This window comes from Acomys russatus, chromosome 6 (genome assembly GCF_903995435.1).
Source record: "Acomys russatus chromosome 6, mAcoRus1.1, whole genome shotgun sequence".
NCBI classification, from domain to species: Eukaryota; Metazoa; Chordata; class Mammalia; order Rodentia; family Muridae; genus Acomys; species Acomys russatus.
Genome location: NC_067142.1, coordinates 59,173,203 through 59,185,001, shown reverse-complemented (window position 1 = coordinate 59,185,001; position 11,799 = coordinate 59,173,203).

Here is an 11,799-nt window from a genome sequence, read left to right as displayed (position 1 = left end):
GATCCTGGATCTTTTGACTCGAAGGACAAATAAAATGGAAACTACCCAGCTTGTCTGTTTCTTAGGAGAATCTTTTCTTTAAGAGGTTTTTTGTAGGTTGCTTTAAAGTTCGGGATTTTTGAGACGGGGGCGGGGGGGGGGGAGTAGAAAGGAAGTTGAAAAGGCATAAACATAGACTTTCAGGCTAGAGAGACTTTAATGAGCTTTGTAAGGGGTGTGGTTACCATATATATTGCAGTATAACAACAAATGTGTTTTTACACCGTATTAACAGAAGTGTTTGACAATAAATAAACATAAGGAGGTAGGGTTGTAGGAATGCAACATCTTAAACAGTCCTAATATGTATCACAGTGGCAGAATGGCTGCCTGGCATGCACAGGGCCCTATACTTAACTCCAGGAATGCCACCAAACATGTGAGAAATCAATGATATAAATTATGGTTAAAATCAGAAAATGCAGAAGACAGATTACTCTCTGATTAATATTATGAGGCTGTCATAACTCTGAAACTTAAAGTGATACCACAAAAAATTAAATCTACATCAATATCCCTCATATGCGTGTGCACGTACAGACGTAACTCAACAGTGTATAGAGTGAACACATACCATCAGTAAGACTTTTCAGGAAGAGAAACCTAGCTTCATGGTTAACATGGATCACAATTATTAGTTATTACTTATAAACTAAATGAAACAAAAATGAGAAGACCATATGAGCTTAAGTAAGACATCTTAGATGCAATACCAGATGCAAAAGCTCGATTATAATTTATAAATTAGATAGATGCCATATATGTTTACTATTATAAGTATTACTATATAATATAAACATATATGGCATTTATACTAATTTTAAATATTAAAAGCAAGATGAATACCCCAAACTATCAAGTTGGAGATATAGGACACAGAAGAAAATTTGTATCTGAGAAGGAAAATCTATTATAGTCTATCTCAGTTTGGTTGTAGGAGAGACACATTTTCTTAAAAGACTCAAAATGGTTTCAAACAAGAAGTAGCTCCAAAGTGTTTTATGTATGCCTATGTGTATATGTTTTGTTTGCTTTTATTACAGGTGTGGGGGGGGGTGTAAGAGAGAGAGAGAAGTGGGAGTACAGGTGCGTACAGTGTGGATCTCTTCACATTTCCAACACTCTTGTCGAAATGAAAAGTTCTCTCATAAACATTTTATGCAGCCAAATGGATGTTGATTTTTCAATAAGCTCAATTTAATGTAAAGCTATTTACACTCCTTGTTTACTTGGTCCTGGGTAATAGCAAAAACAATCAATGGCTTTTTCTTTTTTACCAACCAGGGAAATAAAACACAAAGCATGGTTTAGGAGTAGCCAAGGACCAGAAAACAGCCCGACCAGAGAGACATTCATTCTTAGGGTTGGAAGCTAAAATTCTCTATTCTGTGTCTGATGCCACAGAAGAAACCACAACTTTAATGTTACTCTTGGTGTCTACAAATCTGGCATAGATTCACATATAGAATACTAAATAAAATCATATATACATCACTTGAATCATAGAAATTCAGTTGACTCTCTTTCCTCTGTTAGTTTTTATACTGCCATGCCTGAATCACTTGCAAACACTTCTTCATTCATCTTTCAGGCATGTTTCTGGCTATCACCATAATCCTGACCTACTTTGCAATGAGGAAATAAAAGTTTTGAGGTGGCCCAAGGATTAAAGGCAAAGCTAATCCTCTTGCACCTTAATCCAGTGTTCTTTCCAAAAGCTATGTAACTACCACTTCCTCTAAGAAGCTCATTAGGACACTGCGAATCAAAAGAACATTTATATAACCCTTCATGTACCAGAGTCTTTGTGTATGAAGAGAGTAGCACTCCTCATAATTATGATTAAATGCATTGTGTCTGTTTTATTGATAAATGTAAATATTTTACCTATGTGTATGTATTCACACATATATAGGTCATATAGTGTACACATTATACATACACTTTTAATACAAATAAAATGTGTGGAATCTTGTGTATGAGAAGTACTTCCTACTTAATATATAATGTTCTGTGTGCATTTATGCACACATACTAGATACAACTTGTGTATATATATATTTATGTATAATAAACAGTAAAAATTTGATCAAGTATCCAAAAAGCATATGAAAGAAGTCAGTGCTCTAACTCCAGCAATGCTTAGAGACCAAGTGCATTTAAAAATCTATGTCTTGGATTACAGGTATAGTATAAATACCCCCTGATTCCACCTGTAGTTGATGCATCCTCCCTATACTACCCTGCCTCCTCTTACATCAGTCTTTGGACACACCATGCGTCTACCCCCCTCCCGAGGAGCCTTCAAATATGTGATCATCTCTAGCATTTTCCCTGTGCAGTGATCATTCATTCACATAGAAAGAAACTAGCCCTGAGAGACAGAAAGAGCCTACCAAATGCCAAGTTTAAATACAGGAGCCACAGCTACCTTCTCAACACTAGGAATAAAGTATCAAATTGACTCCAAGCTTGAGTTTTAATTAGGTGAGTATTAAAATGTATAAATGTATAAAACAAGTGAACATTTAACATTATACTTCTAATCTGAAGGACAAAGAGTCCCCCCCCCAGATAAACACCATGCTGTAAAGTAATACAAAGTAAAATATTTGAGATCAGTTTGTATATGCAGACATGGAAGACTCCAAAACACATTCTCAGTAAAAGAGACAAGTAACAAAATAACTGTACATTGCCTTATTTGTGTAATTGTACACATGTTACATATTATATAAATGTTAAGTACACAGAGAAAGCCAACTGTCATCAATGGTTTTCTCTGAAGATCAGACTGAAACTGGGAAGATGAGGGACAGACAGGGACTGGTTTTTGGTTTTTTTTTTTCTATTTACTTGCTCATGCTTTGAAGTTTTTCAGTGAAAATGTTTTCAGGTGTGACTTGTGTTATTTTTTAAGATTTGATTTATTCATAATTATGTGTATATGTGTCCACATGTGGGCATGTGCCTGGGACTTCAGGTGCCTGCAGAGGCCAGAGGCTTCTGGTTCTGTGGAACTGGAGTTACAGGCATTTGTGGGATGCCTGATGTGGGTACTGGAAATCAAACTGGGGGCCCCTTAACCACAGAGCCATCTCTCCAGTCCATTGTGTTATGATAGCTAAGAATTTACTTTGGAAAGACATGTTATTCATCATACATAAATATGCATACATATGCTTGCTTGCTTCTCAGGAAGGGATAAGAAAAAAGACATTTATGACATGCACAATATCCAGCCTCAACTGGACACTGTTTTCTTCCTTTCTGAACTCCTTGTCAGGTGACCAACCAACCACACTCTGCATTTGGATGACAAAGAGATTTAGCATCTTTTCTTCTTCTTCTTCTTCTTCTTCTTCTTCTTCTTCTTCTTCTTCTTCTTCTTCTGTCTTGTTTTGTTTTTAGTCAATTTTATATAACACACAATTTGTAGATAAACAAAATGTCAAACCAAGCCCGGGAGTAAACAGTAAGCCCACAGCACTCACCCTGTGAATAAGTAACTGAAGCCAAGGACACCTAGAATCGTAGAAAGAAGATGTTTTACCCCATAAGGAATAAAGGTCAAAATGATGAACTCACATTAGCTCCTGGTAAACTGTGTGACTGTTGCTTCCAGATAGATCACCAGATAAATGCTGAGATAGAGAACAGGGTGGCACAGGTTTCAGCAGCACCAGCCACCCCCTACCTCTTCTCCACTCTGCTGCAGGTATGAGTAGAGTATGTGCCTCTTCAAAACTCTCAATAGCCTTCTCATTGCCTTTTTTATTTTTTTATGAGAACAACTTTTCTTATCTTATAACTTTGAGAATGTCTATTGGCCTTTCTGCTCAGATGGCAAGGGGACCTTGGACTTGGGAGCCCAGAAACCACACAGCTTTGAGATAGGAAGGTATCCCAATGGAAGGGCATCCTGACATAAAGGGGGTCCAGGATCTGCACAGGTCTGAGGTAGGACAGTATTCCAATGGATGGGCATCTTGAGACATGAGAGCCCAGGAACCATACAGATCCAAGGTGGGACAATGACTCAATGGAAGGACATCCTGAAACATGGGACTCCAAGAACCCCCACAGCTCTGAGAGGAGGCCTCCTCAGCAGAGGCCTTGCAGCTCCCAGCGGAGGGTATCTCCAGCTCTGAGCTGAGGAGCTCAGGAGCCTCAGCCCAGCTCTACTTCTTCCTTTCATTGCTTCTTGGCTTTTTCTGATAAGAGAGTCACACCTGGCATCAAATATTTTTTTAAAAAGACTTATGGAGGAGGGGGTGTTCAGGAAGTGGAGGGATGAATCCAGGAATGGCTGCCTGTGCTAGTAGGAGAAGACAGCAGGGAACTGAGCAGACACAGCTTTCACATAGGATTTCTTAGGAGGTGGAGCTTTCTAGGACAGAGATTTCCAGGGTGAAGATTGGTGGGATTTCAAGCCCTGAGCTTGAGGAAGTTTAGGGATTGGTGAGTTTTCCTGCTCCAAGGTTGATACCTCTCTATCACACCTTAACCTCTTATTTTAGACCTTAACCTCTCCCTATCAGTTATTGCATAATGCTGTGCCTGACTGCTTTGGAGAATGTTGGTTGTGTCTCTCCTGGATCAGACTCACAATCACCATTTGCAGCCTCAACAATTGGCTTATTAGATAGACTCTTTCACCTTGTCATTCATTAATTGCTCTAAGCCAAGCATTACTCCCACCCCATATCTCTCCCACATCTCTCTCTATGGTATTGTAGACTGCTTCAACTCCTCAGGGGCACACTTTGTGGGTACCTTAGATCCTGAAGACTGCAACGATACCTTACCCCTTACTCCAGCACCCACACTCTATGCCCAAGCAGTCACAACACCTTGATTCCCTGCGGCACTCAAGGCTACCGCTACCTACTTGTCTGTGGTCTGGGATTTGTGCTCCTTTTCCCAAAACTAGTGGTGCCTTTGTCAGTTCTCATCACACGGTTTATAGCAGCAAGGCATACCAAAGGAGTAGTTCAGATCCCGCTTTCCTTGCAGACCCTGGGTATAGCTGCTCCTGCTGCCACTAGAACGGCAGGACCAGGACCGACTACTTCTCTGCCTGTTTACCATTGGTTTTCCTCTCATTACCTTTTGATAGGAGGACTCCTAAAGAAACAGCATTGGTTTCTAGCAAGCTTTACATAAATATTAACCCTTCTTAGGTATCATTAAATGTCAACGGAGATGTCAAGGTATCATGGAGACAGTGAGCTAGAGTTGGTGGGGGGTCAACTTAGATGCCGAAAAGTGAAAACCTCGGAGGAATGCTCGTCCCTGACAGCCTCTTGCCCTCCTTCCCCTGGCCCTTCATTCTCTCCAGGCAAGCTAAAGAAAGCACAGCTCCTCTTTCCCAGGTTAAGTCGTGAGAGCCAAATTCTTTCCACAAAACCAGCCATAAACCTTATAAATATCATTCAAGCTTTTCCCCACTTGTCTAAGATTTGATCACAGGAAAATGTCTGATCTTATCTTTCTTGAGATGGAAGTCAGAAGATCCCCTATCTCAGAAAGGTTCCAACCCAAGGCCAAAAGGGAAGAAATGGTGCACAGAGAGACAGACAGACACTGCTGCCTTCACGCCTCCTTGGTCTACTACTCTTCCATCTTACCCTTTTGTCTATCATGTTTTCACCCGACTGCCCATCCTGCATCAAATCTATGAAAATGGAGAGTTTGCATTCTTTCCTTAGGTCATTGATCTCAGAACAATCAAGTCACACAAAACTGTGATCAGGTAAATGTATGTACCTTTTCTCCTACTTGACTCTTGTCGCATGAATATTAGCCATGATCCCCTATAAAGGACATTAGAGACATGATCCCTTTTTCCTACGTTAGGTGTGGCTTCTGTTTTTAAATTTTAAAAGAACAATGAATACAATGGGCATTTAGCCTGCTTCACAAAAAAACAAACTGCAATCAGTTACTATAGTAACACAAAAGCCTTCCACGAAAGAATTGCAATTATACGTGAGCACCTCTTTGCTAAGCAACTACTCTTCAAGGTCATTGCCACATCTGCAAGCAATCACACTGCATTTGTTTTAAGAGAACAAACATCTCACTGATTTCCCCCGGTTGTTTAACTCTGGAAGAACCGTGCGCACCATTTCCACGCACTGCTTGCTTTTCCTGCTCAATATTATTACTGTCAGAGGCATGCTTTTTATTGCATAAACCTTCACTTCTCTTTTCTTCACCGTGTGAAAACGTTCTTGATACAATTATGTTACTTAGCCAGTGCTCACTAGTGAGTGTTAGGCCTATTTAGGGTTTATTCTAATACTGCTGGTATTGCTTATAAACTGCTTCATACCTGCCCTGTTGTTTTCTTGTACTCAAGGGTTTCTAGAGCGCATGCCTAGTTTCTCTTCCTCCTACTGTGCCTCCCCCCCCCCCATTTATCTGTCTGGACATAGGTCTCACCTTTATCTTCTTCGTCTTTATGATAGTAGAATAGTTTACTAGATCCCTCATCCACTGGTGCCCTCTTCTGAGCGCCTAGGAAAGTCCACGTATTTACGCTGTTAAGGATGGGAAAACTCATCAGTCCTCCTCATGTCTGCTTTATAGGACTCTGTGTTTCCTTCTTTCTTCATTCACTTGCAACTTGCTCTTCTCTGTTTGCTGTTCCTCCCATAGAATTATACAGTGCAAAGAATCTCTTTAAGCACTGCTTGTCCTCACAAACAACTTTCCCTTTTATACTGCACCAATTCCTCCTAAGTGTCTATAAAATTACTGAAATTCCTTCTCAGTGGTTTGTGCTCTGATCTGACTAGATGTTTCTGTAATTTCATAAGATATGGTAAACTTAATTTAGCTAGAAGTTGTTCAGCTGACCCTAGAGCCTCACTCGCCTCCACCTTCTTCCTCCATGCATGTTTTATTTTTCTTCATTTATCTCTACAGCCTTACAACTTGCACTGGGGAGAGACAGCTGACGAAACCACAAAATGTGATTGGATGACTTTTCTGTTTTACTCACAATTTTTCTGTAGTTTGGGCATTCTCTGTCTTCAAGCTATATTAGAATTTTTGTTTGTTTGCATTTATTTTTGTGGGATTTTTGTTTGTTTCTTTGGTGCGAAATTATATTTTTGCTCTAGTAACCTCAAGTAGTTTCTTGAAGAGAGCCTAGCAAGATCTAGCTGGCTTTCCCTGACAACGAACTTCATTAATAGACATCAAATGAGTAAGTGTTAGCCAGACACTCACACTCTAGTTAGTAGCAGAGAAAAGTACATTTATTGGGGCAGAATTAGGAGAATGCTGCGAAAACCCAGACCAGGATTTCCTGGGAATGTGTTCTGAAGTTTTAGAAAACAGAAGCAGCAACAGCACAGCTACAACACTCATGAAAACTAAATTACATCACTTTTTAGGAATCGTTGCTGCTGGCAGAAGTTGAAGTGTCTTATGAAAAAGGTATTGGGTGTGGCCCCAGCCTCTGAGCAGTTTAGAGGAAGAGATTCCTTGACAGCAGAGGATAAGAATGTTTCAGAAGTCAGCTTGTGTAATGAGAGGATGTCTACAAGCCAGCCTAAAACTCAGAGAGAGGGGACCTGAGATCTGGTTAACAGTGGCTACTTGACTCAGCTTTAAGTGGCCTGGACTTCTTTTTATTTTTTCCTCCTTGACAAAACTAAGCAAAAAGTTACTATCTAAATATATAAGCTCTAAGAGAAGCCAATTCCAATAGCAATTGTGTGTTACTGTCTGTACTGAGGTGTTACCCCAAGCTTTTGTTAATCCATGATGTATTTATTGACTGGTAATCCAGAAAACAAGACTCAAAGCAACAGTGAAATATCATTTCACAATTTTATGATGCAAAAAATGTCTGAGACAATCAGATAGAAATCCTTCATGGTTGGAGGCAGGTTGTGATCATAAACATTCTGGAGAACAGCTTGTCACTATGTAGCAAGCCTGAAAATGTGCACATCTCAAAACCTTGCTTCACAGCTAGTTACACACAGCCAGAAAACTTGGAGCAGGCCCATGCATAAGTGAGATCAAGGTTGTGCATGGCAGTATTTGTATGAGAAAAATGAGATAATCTAAACATCCAGTGAATAATGGCTAAATAAGTTACAATATGTCTATCCAAAAGAGTTTCACACATTGAAAACAAATTAAATAATTCACAAATTTTATAAACATGGAGGTGGGTGTGGTGGTGCACCAAGAACGCCAAAGCAAAATAAAGCAGAATTGAAGGCTAGCCTGGGCTACACAGTGAGCTTGAGGCCAGCCTGGGCTACACAGTAAGTCTGAGGCCAGCCTGGGTTACACAGTAAGTTTGAGGCCAGCCTGAGCTGCATCATGAGAGTATCTCGAAAAATAAAAAGACAAGAGGAGAGGAAGAGAAAAATAAAGGAAGGGATAAAAAGAGGAAACATGGAGCTTACAGATATGATTGAGGAAAATTTGAGTTGAATAGGAAATATACATATTGTGATATATTTTTATGTTCCTAGATATTTTGATTTGTACATATGTAGCAAAAATATAAAGAAACATAAAGCAGAATTGTTACTTCAGGCCAACAGCAAAAGGAATAAAACCAGAAGTAGAACACAGTAGGCTTCTGTTAGGTAGTAAGCATATGATTACAAATACTATTATATTTTTGTATACCATAACTATTATGCAATGTATTTATAAACACTGAAAATAAAGTTCACTTTCCACTTTTGCAATGTATATAAAGCTGTATAAAAGTGATAGTAAACAGAGTTTGGCGTCAAGACAGACAGCTTCTTACAAAGAGCATCAATAGTAGAATGTTTCCTAGATGAAGAGGCAAAATCAGAAGAAACTAATTTGTTCCCAGAATCACTATTTATATATAAATAGAAAACTCCAAAGTTATTTAAAGGCTGAAGATCACTGAAGTGTTCTAGCTGTGACCGGCCAGCATATATTAGACCAGAAACCCCACCAACTATAAATACTACATAAAACATTTTATATCTATATATGCTTTAAGTATCAGAGAAGTACAGTGACAACAGAGTCAAAGCTCTGAGAAGGAACGCTCCCCTAAAGATGGGTCAGATATCATTGCACCTTCTGTCTGAGACAAGTTTCACTAAGAGAGCAGCAGCCAGTGTGACGTTAGACCTCTGGAAACTGTAAGGGGCCGTGAAGAAAGAAATATATAGGTTTCCAAGGGGTAAAACTCAAAAATGACATCAAGCCTTTGCTTGCCATTCATAATTGGCTTCAAGCCAGTAATTTATGCCCTTTGTAGGAAAAAAAAAAAACTAAAACTAAAATAAGAATAGTATTTAAGATGTGAGCCGGGGTGGGGAAAAGTGTTTATTATCATCCAAAGCACACACAGATTAACAGACAAGTTTGCAACTGAAACTATAGAAGTCAGGAAGCAACTAAATAATACTCTAAGTGCTATCTTTACTGCCAATCTAGAGTTCTATACGTGTTTAGATAGCCTTTAAAAACAAGTAAAATAGTTCATATTTTAAAATAAAAATTAAAACACTCACCAAAAAACCCACATAAATGAAACAGATCCTGGGGGTGGGGACAGAAAGCTATGGTGTGGATGGGGAAATGTTTGCATCACTTTGCATGAACACTGCTTGTACAAGACTGAATCGCCTCACACAATGTTAAAAGCAATGAGAACTAAATGTATGATAAGAGTGCTGAAAATAGTGTATGGATGACAAAGACTGTATTAGAGTTACCTTTTGATGTCTTTAAAAAAACAAAACAAAACTTAAACATATCTTTCACTTTAAAAGGGAATTGGTGTATATTTTAGTCCTTAAGAACGCTTCTAATATGGTAGTAGGAGACAAGATGGTTTTATAATAAACAAGGAATAAAAATGGTATTAATCCAACTTGGTACAATATAAGTAGTAAAACTTACAGGCAAAGTGCAGCATATTAAAGAAAAATAATCACATTGAATATTTCAAAAGGCTTTGGCTGTAGAACTCATTGTAAATGGATAAGCTTGAAAAAATGTTTAAGTTTTATATGGAAATCGAGTCTAGGAAGATGTTAGGAATTGCTGGCCTATGAGAATGAGTCGGTCCTTCTACAGACTTTGTGTTAATTGTAGGTAATCCTGGAGGCAAAGCTGCTATTCCCGATACGTCTGCTGAGAAGAGCTGGGTATTAGAATAAAACACCAGCCTAGCTCTTCCACAGTCTCTCATTAAATTAATTATCTTGATTATTAGTGCTTACAGAACACACCCATCACCACGCCTGCTCCTTCTGAGTTGGAGGGAGTGTTTCAGAGCATATCTCAAGACCTTAGATGGCAGAATTCAGAGCCCTCTTCTATGAGCTTCAACACTTCACCTAACACATCTAAACACGGGTTTTGTCACTCAAGAGCTGCAGCTAACAAGATTTAGTGTTTCGTGGGATTGTGAGACCAATTAAGCAAGTTGCTGTAGGCAAAACTTAGACAATCTCTGGTAACTGAAAACACTTCATAAAAAAGACGTATTATTGACCTTCTGCCTCCAACTGTTAAAGCTACCTCCCCTCTCTGCTCCCAGATTTGACCACCAGTTCTGGGTCATAATTTCTATTCTAGTTTGCCAATGCAAAACCACAAAAATTCTGTTTTTAAGGCATTTCCTCAAGATCTAAACTACTGGTGCTCAAGGTCTTCTTAGATATTAAACTAACTACACAAACAAGCAGACAAGCAAAAGGAAAACATACATAAATAAAAATCTATCAAAAATAAAACTATGATGCTTCAAAGAAATCAGTGAAGTTAAGAGATGACCCCCCCCCTCGGAATAAAAGATGGTGCATATCGGGCATTTTACAAGGAATCCATCTAGGACACAGAATGAAGGCTCGAGAGTCAATATTAAAACTAAATGATCAAACATTAGAGTAGACGTTTCTTTCAAAAAGACATGTAACAAAGTTCATTTAAATAGTGTCAACATTACTAGCCATAAGGAAACTGTAAGTCAAACCACAGTGAGATTTGACTTCATATCCACCTGGGTGATTATACCCAAAGAAGATGCACAGTAAGTAACAAGCATTAGAAAGAATATAAAGGAATTGGAGCCCTCATGCATAGCTGACAAGGATGTGAATTGGTGCAGCTGTTCTAGAAATATCTGGGAAGTTTCTCAAGTGCCAAACAGAGTTACAATGTTATCCAACAATTCAGAGGTTCAGCAGCAGTCCCCAAGCCCCAACCCCTGCCTGAAAATGTGAAAAACTAGCTGTCCATCAGGGTCTAGGCTCTCTGCATGCGCTGTCCTCGGTTGGTGCCTCAGTTGTGCAGCCCCCTCCCCCCCCCCCCGCCGTGTCCAGATATGCTGGCCTTGATGGTCTCCCTGTGGAGCTCCTGACCCCTCCTGGTCTTTCCATCCCCATCTCTTCCATAGAACTCTCAGTGCCCCGCCCAGAGTCTGTTGGTGGCGGGTGGGGAGGTACTGCCTCTGAACCTCTGACATGCACTCTAGTGCCCATGGTTTGATCACTGCTCCTTGGCAGGATGGTCTTGTGGTCACACAGAGGAAGGGGAGGCAGTCTATCCTGATAAGACCTGGTAGGCTGAGACCAGACAGTGACGGAGGAGGCTCCCTGTCAGAGGTCTAGGGGAGGGGAGTAGGGCAGAAGAAGGAGGGAGGGTGGGAATGGGAAGATAAGAGTGAGGGGATAACAGTTGGGATGTAATGTGAATAAATTATTTTATACATACATACATACATACATA